Here is a 13,468-nt window from a genome sequence, read left to right on the forward strand (position 1 = left end):
AGAGTAAGTGTCAGTAGGCTTTTTCATAGCCGATCTTTGAGAGTATCTCTACCGCTCCTGCTGTCTCTAGAGAGTTGAAAACAGCAGGTCTGGGACAGGTAGCACGTCCGGTGAACAGGTCAGGGTTCCAGCAGGTCTGAGACAGCAGGTCTGGGACAGGTAGCATGTCCGGTGAACAGGTTAGGGTTCCATAGCCGCAGGCAGAACAGTTGGAACTGGAGCAGCAGCACGGCCAGGTTGGACTAGGGACAGCAAGGAGTCATCATGCCAGGTAGTCCTGAGGCATGGTCCTAGGGCTCAGGTCCTCCGAGAGAGAGAGAAAGAGACAATTAGAGAGAGCATATTTAAATTCACACAGGACACCGGATAAGACAAGAGAAATACTCCAGATGTGACAGACTGACCCTAGCCCCCCGACACATAAACTACTGCAGCATAAATACTGGAGGCTGAGACAGGAGGGGTCAGGAGACACTATGGCCCCATCCGATGAAACCCCCGGACAGGGCCAAACAGGTAGGATATAACCCCACCCACTTTGCCAAAGCACAGCCCCCACACCACTGGAGGGATATCTCCAACCACCAACTTACCATCCCGAGACAAGGCCGAGTATAGCCCACAAAGATCTCCGCCACGGCACAACCCAAGGGGGGGCGCCAACCCAGACAGGAAGACCACGTCAGTGACTCAACCCACTCAAGTGACGTACCCCACCCAGGGACGGCATGGAAGAACACCAGTAAGCCAGTGACTCAGCCCCTGTAATAGGGTTAGAGGCAGAGAATCCCAGTGGAGAGAGGGGAACCGGCCAGGCAGAGACAGCAAGGGCGGTTCGTTGCTCCAGCCTTTCCGTTCACCTTCACACCCCTGGGCCAGACTACACTTAATCATAGGACCTACTGAAGAGATGAGTCTTCAGTAAAGACTTAAAGGTTGATACTGAGTGTGTCTCTCACATGGGTAGGCAGACCCTTCCATAAAAATGGAGCTCTATAGGAGAAAGCCCTGCCTCCAGCTGTTTGCTTAGAAATTCTAGGGACAATTAGGAGGCCCGCGTCTTGTGACCGTAGCGTACGTGTAGGTATGTACGGCAGGACCAAATCGGAAAGACAGGTAGGAGCAAGCCCATGTAATGCTTTGTAGGTTAGCAGTAAAACCTTGAAATCAGCCCTTGCCTTAACAGGAAGCCAGTGTAGGGAGGCTAGCACTGGAGTAATATGATCAAATTTTTGGGTTCTAGTCAGGATTCTAGCAGCCGTATTTAGCACTAACTGAAGTTTATTTAGTGCTTTATCCGGGTAGCCGGAAAGTAGAGCATTGCAGTAGTCCAACCTAGAAGTAACAAAGGCATGGATTAATTTTTCTGCGTCATTTTTGGACTGAAAGTTTCTGATTTTTGCAATGTTACGTAGATGGAAAAAAGCTGTCCTTGAAACAGTCTTCTAATGTTCTTCAAAAGAGAGATCAGGGTCCAGAGTAACACCGAGGTCCTTCATAGTTTTATTTGAGACGACTGTACAACCATCCAGATTAATTGTCAGATTCAACAGAAGATCTCTTTGTTTCTTGGGACCTAGAACAAGCATCTCTGTTTTGTCCGAGTTTAAAAGTAGAAAGTTTGCAGCCATCCACTTCCTTATGTCTGAGACACAGGCTTCTAGCGAGGGCAATTTTGGGGCTTCACCATGTTTCATTGAAATGTACAGCTGTGTGTCATCCGCATAGCAGTGAAATTTAACATTATGTTTTCGAATGACATCCCCAAGAGGTAAAATATATAGTGAAAACAATAGTGGTCCTAAAACGGAACCTTGAGGAACACCAAAATGTACAGTTGATTTGTCAGAGGACAAACCATTCACAGAGAGAAACTGATATCTTTCCGACAGATAAGATCTAAACCAGGCCAGAACTTGTCCATGTAGACCAATTTGAGTTTCCAATCTCTCCAAAAGAATGTGGTGATCGATGGTATCAAAAGCAGCACTAAGATCTAGGAGCACGAGGACAGATGCAGAGCCTCGGTCTGACGTCATTAAAAGGTCATTTACCACCTTCACAAGTGCAGTCTCAGTGCTATGATGGGGTCTAAAACCAGACTGAAGAGTTTCGTATACATTGTTTGTCTTCAGAAAGGCAGTCAGTTGCTGCGCAACAGCTTTTTCTAACATTTTTGAGAGGAATGGAAGATTCGATATAGGCCGATAGTTTTTTTATAATTTCTGGGTCAAGATTTGGCTTTTTCAAGAGAGGCTTTATTACTGCCACTTTTAGTGAGTTTGGTACACATCCGGTGGATAGAGAGCCGTTTATTATGTTCAACATAGGAGGGCCAAGCACAGGAAGCAGCTCTTTCAGTAGTTTAGTTGGAATAGGGTCCAGTATGCAGCTTGAAGGTTTAGAGGCCATGATTATTTTCATCATTGTGTCAAGAGATATAGTACTAAAACACTTTAGTGTCTCCCTTGATCTTAAGTCCTGGCAGAGTTGTGCAGACTCAGGACAACGGATCTTTGGAGGAATACGCAGATTTAAAGAGGAGTCCGTAATTTGCTTTCTAATGATCATGATCTTTTCCTCAAAGAAGTTCATGAATTCATTACTGCTGAAGTGAAAGCCATCCTCTCTTGGGGAATGCTGCTTTTTAGTTAGCTTTGTGACGGTATCAATAAATTTCAGATTGTTCTTATTTTCCTCAATTAAGTTGGAAAAATAGGATGATCGAGCAGCAGTGAGGGCTCTTCGATACTGCACGGTACTGTCTTTCCAAGCTAGTCGGAAGACTTCCAGTTTGGTGTGGCGCCATTTCCATTCCAATTTTCTGGAAGCTTGCTTCAGAGCTCGTGTATTTTCTGTATACCAGGGAGCTAGTTTCTTATGACAAATGTTTTTAGTTTTTAGGGGTGCAACTGCATCTAGGGTATTGCGCAAGGTTAAATTGAGTTCCTCAGTTAGGTGGTTAACTGATTTTTGTCCTCTGACGTCCTTGGGCCGGCAGAGGGAGTCTGGAAGGGCATCAAGGAATCTTTTGTTTGTCTGAGAATTTATAGCACGACTTTTAATGCTCCTTGGTTGGGGTCTGAGCAGATTATTTGTTGCGATTGCAAACGTAATAAAATGGTGGTCCGATAGTCCAGGATTATGAGGAAAAACATTAAGATCCACAACATTTATTCCAGCTAGTGGCAGACTCCACTAAGCTGGCAGGCTGGCTAACAATGCCATTCTAGACGATTCTGTGCCTCCAACTTTGTGGCAACAGTTTGGGGAAGGCCCTTTCCTGTTTCAGCATGACATTTCCCCCATGCACAAAGCGAGGTCCATACAGAAATGGTTTGTAGAGATCGGTGTGGAAGATAATTTGGAATGCCGACTGTGTGCCAGGCCTAATCGCACAACATCACTGCCCGACCTCACTAATGCTTTTGTGGCTGAATGGAAGCAAGTCCTCTAACCCCGTTCCGCATGCGGAACCCCTAGCCAACAGCCAATGGCATCGCACGGCGCGAAATACAAAACCAACTAAAATACTACAATTCAATTTTCTCAAACAATCAACTATTTTACACCATTTTAAAGACAAGACTCTCGTTAATCTAACCACATTGTCCGATTTCAAAAAGGCTTTACAGTGAAAGCAAAACATAAGATTATGTCAGGAGAGTACCCTGCCAAAAATAATCACACAGCCATTTTCAAAGCAAGCATATATGTCACAAAAACCAAAACCACAGCTAAATGCAGCACTAACCTTTGATGATCTTCATCAGATGACACTCCTAGGACATTATGTTATACAATACATGCATGTTTTGTTCAATAAAGTTCATATTTATATCAAAAAACAGCTTTTTACATTAGCATGTGATGTTCAGAACTAGCATACCCACCGCAAACTTCCGGTGAATTTACTAAATTACTCACGATAAACGTTTACAAAAAAACATAACAATTATTTTAAGAATTATAGATACAGAACTCCTTTATGCAATCGCGGTGCCAGATTTTAAAATAACTTTTCGGAGAAAGCACATTTTGCAATATTCTGAGTACATAGCTCGGCCATCACAGGCTAGCTAATTTGACACCCACCAAGTTTGGTGCTCACTAAACTCAGAATTATTTTAAGAAAAATTGGATTACCTTTGCTGTTCTTCGTCAGAATGCACTCCCAGGACTTCTACTTCAACAACAAATGTTGTTTTGGTTGGAAATAATCCATAGTTATATTGAAATAGCTCCGTTTTGTTCGTGCGTTGAGGTCACTATCCGAAGGGTGACGCGCGGGCGCATTTCATGACAAAAAATTTCAAAATATTCCATTACCGTACTTTGAAGCATGTCAAACGCTGTTTAAAATCAATTTTTATGCTATTTTTCTCGTAAAATAGCGATAATATTCCAAGACTGAAAGAACAAAATGGAGTAGTCTCGTGGACGCGCATCTCCAGTGTCACTGTCCCCAGGCAGGCCAGTAACAAACAGAGCTGCTGTACTTAGCCCAGAGACTGCAGAGCTCTCATTCCACTTTCTGGCGCCTTCTGAGAGCCAATGGAAGCCTTAGAAAATGTCACGTTACAGCCCAGACGCTGTATTTTCGATAGAGAGGCTACAGAAGGACAATACATTTTCAGACAGGGCACTTCCTGTATGGAACCTTCTCAGGTTTTGGCCTGCCATATGAGTTCTGTTATACTCACAGACACCATTCAAACAGTTTTAGAAACTTTAGAGTGTTTTCTATCCAAATCTACCAATTATATGCATATTCTAGTTTCTGGGCAGGAATATAACCAGATTAAATCGGGTATGTTTTTTATCCGGCCGTGAAAATACTGCCCCCTATCCCAAACAGGCTAAGCAATGTTCCAACACTTAGTGGAAGGACTTCCCAGAAGAGTGTAGGCTGTTAAAGCAGCAAAAGGGGGACCAACTCCATATTAATATCCATGATTTTGAAATGAGATGTTCAACAAGTCCACATACTTTTGGTCATTTAGTGTATCAACAATTCCTTCAGGGGAAGTCTGGAGAATATATTTAAGGATTACCACACAATATGTTGTAAATGCAGATGCTTCTGAATCTGAGAAAAACTAGTTGTGGAAAGAGTGACTTTCTGGAAGTGGCAGTTTAAGAACACTGAATATGGAGGCCAAATGCCTTTTTATACCCAATCACCATCTCTTCAAAGTAGGTTACTGAATATAGTCCAGTTTGTAACACTATCTATGCAACGGTCTTTTAAATTATTGCAAATTCAATGTAGTGAGTTTTGAAATGATTGATATATGTCCATTTTAAAGTGCCACTATAGTATGATAAACTAAAGAAAATATACATTTTCATCAAGTTTTTAAAAAAATGATGCTTCTTTTTAGAAATTGCTCAAATTATAAAATACCAACAAATCTCAAAATGTATAGGTAGAAGCAAAAATGTCCTTTCAGCCTGTGGTGCCTGGCCTTAAAAATATTTTGGGGATTGATGTTCTTGTTTACTTTGTGTATAACTATGAAACAGCTTGATGAATTTGGTATTGTTGTTTAAACTCTATATGTACATGTATTGCTAATGGAAAAACTATGTTAGAAAGAGATACTGTTTTCCAGCTGTGTTTAATTTGATAGGCCTATAAAACCACAAACTGACCTGTCCCATTCTTACTAGACTACATTACTACAGTATGGAAACAACTTCTAGCCCAGAAGCCTGCAGTAGGCCTACTGTAGGCCTGGCAATCCTGGAATCTTTGTAGGCTACTGGTAGGTTCTAATTTCTGGTACAATAATCCAGACCAGTGGAGGCTGCTGAGGGGAGGACGGCTCACAAGAATGGCTGGAATGGAGTGAATGGAATGGCATCAAACCATGTGTTTGATGTATTTGATACTTTTCTACTTATTCTGCTCCAGCCATTACCACGAGCCCGTCCTCCCAAATTAAGGTGCCACCAACCTGTTGTGTTCCAGACGGACTCCGAGAAAAATCAAGCTAGATTTATTCACCACACTGAGTGTTGCAGCTGCAAAAGACAATCTACAGGTCACACAAGCACATAGATGTATACCTTTCTGACTAAACTCCACTTCTGACTAGACCCCCCTACCGTATGTCTAGGATGAACAACCAGTCTCTGTTGCTGAGCAGAAACTGAGTCCGTTCCTCTTGGTGTTATCGTGTCCCAGAGTCCAGAGCCTTCGCACTCCTCCATGCCTTTCGCAGGTCTTCTTATCACTGCGCTCCTGAGTGGCGCAGTGGTCTAAGGCACTACATCTCAATGCTAGAGGCATCACTACGGACACCCTGGTTCGAATCCAGGCTCTATCACAAATGGCCTTGATTGGGAGTCCCATAGGGCGGCGCACAATTGGCCCAGCGTTGTTAGGGTTTGACCGGGGTAGGTCGTCTTTATAAATAAGAATTTGTTCTTAACTGACTTGTCTAATTAAATAAAGGTTACATAAAAAATTTACAAATTTAAATCAGTCAGGAGAGGCTTTGAGTTATTGGTAGTACACATTCCTTCAGTCTACTGCTGTCCACTAGATAATTACACTTCTCAAACACCTTAAACCTAACACTACTTTCAATCTCTAAGAATATATTAGAATGAATATGCATTTATTTAAGAGTATATAAGGATATAAAACTGCAAAGTTATAAAACAGTGATTATGATCTATCAGAGCTAACCCCAGACACATGGCTCCTATTCAACCCTCACATGCTGACCACACAGCGCTAGCGCGACCATTGCAAGTTATTCAATCATTGCACCCACACTGGGTGCTAAAATAGAACTTGGTTCTGTTTGTGATGCTTGATTCGCTGCAAGTCCCGCCTCTCCCATCTCCTCATTGGTTTTTAGCAGCATATACTCACGTGGGTGATTGAAAGATGAACTGAGGTCCACGCTCCAGTCCAGTTGGAGGTGGTAATGCACCTTAAAGTTGGTTGCCAACCGCCATATGAAGTCCGAAGAAGAAGAAAACCCTAAGGAGGGGAGATGACTAGAAACTAACTCGGTTTACCCTTTTATCTGTGGATTCATTGTCGGAGTAGAGGACCTTGTGCATTTCAGGTGACAAAACAACCTAATGTTTATTTCCCAGGACAAATTATCTAGCAACAGCAAGCTAGCTAGCTAAATTGACATACAGTACATGTTTAATGCTTTTTGACCTGTCCCCAAATTATACAGTTGGTTCAGAGTTCGTTTTGATATTTCAACCTGTGTGTCCTGATCGGGTCTGGTTTGGGTGGACAAAATCAACATGTGGTCGAGCGGTCTGGTCAGTATGTTATGGAATCAGTCTTGCACTCAGAGACAGGCCCCCTTTATCTCTGCCCCAACACAATGCACATAGATCATTCCATCTAACCCTTAACATGAAAGTTACTACTGCTAGGCTACTTATACAATTATTAACAGATTACAACAGGCTCAAGTCAAATGGTCTCAAAATAAACCAAAGTTCATTTGTCACATGCACAGGAAACAATGAAATGCTCTCAACAGTTTATTGGTCACATGCACAGGATACAGTGTAAACGGTACCTTGATACACTCAACAGGGCAGTACACTATCATTACATTTGAGTCATTTAGCAGATGCTCTTATCCAGAGCAACTTACCGTAGTGAGCAGATACATTTTTGTACTTTTTCTCTGTGGAAATAGAACCCATAACCCTGGTGTTGCAAACACCATGCTCTACCATCTGAGCCACACGGGATCCATAAATCTTCGCACACAAAAAAGTTTATATAAGTTTGTTTTGTTTGTTTTATTGGCGGGTTCATTATTTACTGTTACAACAGGTCTGGTTTGTGGCAGAGAAGCCATGTCTCTTCAAGCTGTCCAAAGTTCACACAACTTGCACAATTTGCTGCCTTAATATTCAATCTAACAACGGTTTTAGTTTGATTCCACCCCCCCCCCTACTTTACATTTTTAAAGTGAAATAAAATTACATAACATTTTCCAAATTAATAAAAGACTAAGATGTCTTGATGTTGTCACACTTCAGAGTTAAAAACCTCTTAGATGAGCAGTTCTGGTTCTGACTGACATTGGTGTACAAAGCGCTCTGTGATCCCTGTGCCTTATAATGCCAAAAAGCCTAATCGGCCTGCTCAATTCAATTAAATTCAAGTGGCTTTATTAGCATTGGAAACATTGCCAAAGCAAGTGAAATGGATAAACAAAAGTGAAATAAACAATAAAGTGTACAGCAAATATTACACTCACACAAGTTAAAGTACAAAAGGGAAAATAAATACACTTAAATATGGGTTGTATTTACAATGGTGTTTGTGCTTCACTGGTTGCCCTTTTCTTGTGGCAACAGGTCACAAATCTTGCTGCTGTGATGGCACACTGTGGTATTTCACTCAGTAAATATGGGAGTTTATCAAAATTGGATATGTTTTCAAATTATTTTTGGGACTGTGTAATCTGAGGGAAATATATCTCTCTAATATGGTCATACATTTGGCAGGAGGCTAGGAAGTGCAGCTCAGTTTCCACCTCATTTTGTGGGCAGTGTGCACATAGCCTGTCTTCTCTAGAGAGCCAGGTCTGCCTACAGCGGCCTTTCTCAATAGCAAGGCAATGCTCACTGAGTCTATACACAGTCAAAGCTTTCGTTAAGTTTGTGTCAGTCACAGTGGTCAGGTATTCTGCCGCTGTGTACTCTGTTTAGGGAATCACCTCAGCATTATACTTTTTGTTGCACTCTTGGAGCTTCAAAATGACTATATTGCCATAATGAGTGAGAAAGTGATACAGTAACACTTGACATCCAGTTCTTATACATGTGTAGTAACCTTGTGATTACTACAATAGTAACCTTGTTGTTACCTATGACTTTGTAAACTCATTTATAATTGCATAATAATGGAGTCATTACAGAAGTGGAATAAAGAACAGTCACGATACCTCTTGTACAGTAGTTACAAAAACTCAGCTCTGTCACGGCTGTCTGAAGAATGGGACCAAAGTGCAGCGTGTGTATCGTTCCACATTTTAATATAACTGTGAAACTATGCAAGACATACAAAATAACTAATAAACAAAATGTGCCGAAGAGGTGCAACATACACTTACTCAAAATACAATCTCCCACAAACCCAGGTGGGAAAAACAACTACTTAAGTATGATTTACATTTAAGTCATTTAGCAGACGCTCTTATCCAGAGCGACTTACAGTAGTGAATGCATACATTTCATGCATTTATTTATTTTTTATTATTATTATTTTTTGTACTGGCCCCCCGTGAGAATCGAACCCACAACCCTGGCGTTGCACACACCATGCTGGCGTTGCAAACACCATGCTCTACCAACTGAGCCACAGGGAAGGCCTGATCTACAATTAGAGACAACGATGACCAGCTGCCTCCAATTGGAGATCATCCCCCCCCCAAAAAAAACATAGAAATACAGAAACAAGAACATGACAACCTAGAAAATCTAAACTAGACACAACCCCGTCACACCCTGACCTACTCTACCATAAAAAATTAAAGCTTCTATGGTCAGGACGTGACAAGCTCATTGCTTCGCAATTAAAATACAATTACCAGAGTATGACTGTATGTAATGACATGCAAATAAAATGGTGCTCCAAAAGTAATTAGTTTTATTACACAGTCAAATCAAATTGTATTTGTCACATACACGTGTTTAGCAGATGTTATTGCGGGTGTAGCAAAATGCTTGTGCTTCTAGTTCAGACAGTGCAGCAATATCTAACAAGTAATATCTAACAATTTCACAACAAATACCCAATTACACACAAATCTAAGTAAAGGAATTAAGACAAAATTACAGTCCACATTTAATTTTGCTCTGCAGACAAAACAAGTAATGAATAGAAAAACTATTCTACTCTGAGGTTGTCAGATTGATCTATTTGGACGAGCAATGTCAGAACGGCATAGATTGAGATACAGTAGATAGTATAGAATACAGTAAATACATATGAGATGAGTAATGCAAGATATGTAAACATTATTAAACTAGTGATCCATTTATTAAAGTGGCCAATGATTTGGGTCTGTATGTAGGCAGCAACCCCTCTGATGGCTGTTTATCAGTCTGATGGCCTTGAGATAGAAGCTGCATCTGTACTGACCTTGCCTTCTGGATGATAGCGGGGTGAACAGGCAGGGGCTCGGGTGGTTGTTGTCCTTGATGATCTTTTTGGCCTTCTTGTGACATCGGGTGCTGTAGGTGTCCTGGAGGGCAGGTAGTTTGCCCCCTTTGATGTGTTGTGCAGACCGCACCACCCTCTGGAGAGCCCTGCGGTTGTGGGTGTGCAGTTGCCGTATCAGGTGGTGATACAGCCGGACAGGATGCTCTCAATTGTGCATCTATAAAAGTTTGAGGGTTTTAGGTGACAAGCCAAATTTCTTCAGCCGCCTGAGGTTGAAGGTGCGGTTGCTCCTTCTTCACCACACTGTCTCTGTGGGTGGACCATTTCAGTTTGTCAGTGATATGTACGCCGAGGAACTTAAAAAAAAAAAAAACTTTCTACCTTCTCCAATGGTGTCCCATCGATGTGGATCGGGGGGTGCTCCCTCTGCTGTTTCTTGAACAGTTTAATGTTAAGTGTTACTGAGGCGGCAGGTAGCCTAGTGGTTGGAACTTTAGACTTGTAACCAAAAGGTTGCAAGATCGAATCCCTGAGCTGACAAGGTAAAAATCTGTCCTTCTGCTCCTGAACAAGGCAGTTAACCCACTATTCCTAGGGTGTCATTGAAAATAGGAATTTGTTCTTAACTGACTTGCCTAGTAAAATAAAACTGAGAATGCTAGCAGTCACAAAATATGGCTATTAAGTGTTGCAAAATATCAAAAAACTGCCTTCTTGAATGAACTACAACCAAGGTAGGTTGAAAATCATGTTAGTTTGTATTCTGAGTAAACTATCCCTTTAAAGAGGGTGTGCTTGAAACAAGGACTCTTACCCTCAGATGGACAAAGAGGTTTGAAGTTGTTTTTGCTAAGCATCCAACTTGCTGTTTGCAACAGTTGCAAAAGGCTTTGAATTACTCTGCAGTATTTTTCAGGTATCATAAAAGGAATTGCAGCTTTCAACCTTTTCAGTGGCATGTTGAAAGAGTCAGACAGTTGTTGAGAATTACAACTTATTTATACTTATCTGTTCAGAATATAATTAGTTTGACTTGATTATGTACACCTGGGGAAATGGACATTTAGGACAATGGAATGTTCAGATAGAAATGTATTGTGTAGATCACATATGACTGTCAGATAGATTGAAATAGTATAGGAGATGATGTGTGCTCTATCCCTTTCATTTCTACCTTCAACATGCAGGTCCAGATACATTCCTGACATTAGTTTAAAGCAGCCAATCCATTAGCTTCAGGAAAGAAGTCCCTTCCTGAGATCTGTATTCAAACGTTTTAAAAAGTAGTTACTTTCTGAGATCTGTATTGAAATAGTTTTAAAAAGTAGTTGCTTTCCAAGATCTGTATTCAAGTAGTTTACAAAAGTAGTTACTTTCTGAGATCTGTATTGAAATAGTTTTAAAAAGTAGTACTTTTTGGGATATGTATTTAAATATTTGTAGTCACCTCCAAAGAAACTATTCGTTCCCAGAGAAAATAGGTACATTCCACAAAGCATAGTTAAAACTATAGTTATCCCAGGTCTTCTATCCAGACAAAGAATCAATTATCTCTTCTTCTGAGTGAGTGAGCCCAGCTTTAAATACAACAAATGAATGATGACAGTCCAGCCATTGTGGTTTCATCTCGCTGTGATATTCTCAGCTGGATTTTGAGCTCTCAACATGGAAAAAATACTATAGAATTGAAAGAAGATGACTTTTCCTTGGTCACAGATGGACAAAATCACTTTGTGCTTTAAGCTGCAGTTGTAATCAGCCTGCACACATTTGAATGGTATCTGCGCCGCTCATTGGACGTTTAGGAGAAAATCTCAGCATTTATAATTATTTTTACCAGAAAGGTGAATTCCAGACCTTTCTAAAACAATGCAACAATACCGGTTATTTTAACGGCCATGTCATGAAAAATAATTACATTTGGGTATGTCTATTTAGGTGGAAATCAAAATGTTGCCCTACCATTGGTGGAAGCACTTTTGGCAGCCATTACAGCTGTGAATCATTGTGAATAAGCAAAGTTTCACCGGCCACATCAGGAATACCGGTCTGTGACAGCATGGGCAGCGCCATTGAGGTTCTCTCCATTTTAAAGTAGTACAATGTATTCTTCTTCTTTGGCTGATTTCTTCCAACTCATAGGAATCCCCACCCAGTTGAACACTTTAAAATGGTGGAAGCCCTCAATGGCAATGTCCATGCTAAAACAGGTTATATCCATGATGAGGCTTCTATCTCCATGACAACTTGCACAACTCTGATATAAAGTAGTTTTTTTTCAAAATTGATGGAATGCAATGTGCGTCCATTTTTATATCAATGCATTGGTAACAACCTAACCATGGAGAAACTTCTATGCAATCAAAAAAAATTGCCTCATGTAGCAAATTAACAATTCAATGTTTTGTTGGCCAGATTCGATACGCTCTGATGGACCACCATACAAAAAAAAATCCTTACTTCATGGGCCTATTTTCATGGACGGCTTTTGCACCATTTTGAGCGGAGTACAACCTCTCGCTTCGCGTCTTCCTCTCTGTTGAGGTGTAGGGGGCAGTATTTTCACGGCCGGATGAAAAACGTACCCAAATTAAACTGGTTACTACTCTGGCCCAGAAACTAGAATATGCATATTATTAGTAGATTTGGATAGAAAACACTCTGAAGTTTCTAAAACTGTTTGAATGGTGTCTGTGAGTATAACAGAACTCATACGGCAGGCAAAAACCGGAGAAAAATCCAACCAGGAAGTGGAAAGTCTGAGAATTGTAGTTCTTCTTTTGATTCTCTATCAAAACTACAGTGTCTGTGGGGTCACGTTGCACTTCCTAAGGCTTCCATTGGCTGTCAACAGCCTTCAGAAAGTTCTTTCAGCATTCTCCTGTCACTGGGCAGAGTATAGGAGCTCAGTCAATCAGTGCACTGCCTGGGGACAAAGGGATTGGATATGCGCGATCCTGCGAGCGCACCGTTCCTTCTTTTTCTTGTTGAATGAATATGCTATTGTCCAGTTGGAATATTATCACAATTTTACATTAAAAATACCATAAAGATTGATTTTAAACAGCGTTTGACATGCTTCTAAGTACGGTAATGGAACATTTTGACTTTTCGTCTCTGGTACCGCGCTCGCGAGTTATGCCTTTGGATAGTGCTCTGTACGCACGAACAAAACGGAGGTATTTGGACATAAATATGGATTACTTCGAACAAAAACAACATTTCTTGTGGAAGTAGCACTCCTGGGAGTGCATTCTGATGAAGATCAGCAAAGGTAAGAGAATATTTATAATACTAATTCTG

At 41.0% G+C, this 13,468-nt stretch overlaps 1 protein-coding gene across 1 annotated transcript in view; it reads left to right on the plus strand.

Annotated features, from left to right (window-relative positions):
* Nucleotides 1-6,946: 6,946 nt before the first annotated feature.
* LOC106578893 (transmembrane protein 94) overlaps nucleotides 6,947-13,468 on the plus strand; it is a 37,799-nt gene continuing 31,277 nt past the window's right edge. The window contains exon 1 of the mRNA XM_045702373.2: nucleotides 6,947-7,085. The gene's annotated coding sequence lies outside the window, so the exon portion shown is untranslated. The remainder of the gene's footprint in view (nucleotides 7,086-13,468) is intronic.

This window comes from Salmo salar, chromosome 19, assembly GCF_965601325.2.
Source record: "Salmo salar chromosome 19, fSalSal1, whole genome shotgun sequence".
Taxonomy (NCBI): Eukaryota; Metazoa; Chordata; class Actinopteri; order Salmoniformes; family Salmonidae; genus Salmo; species Salmo salar.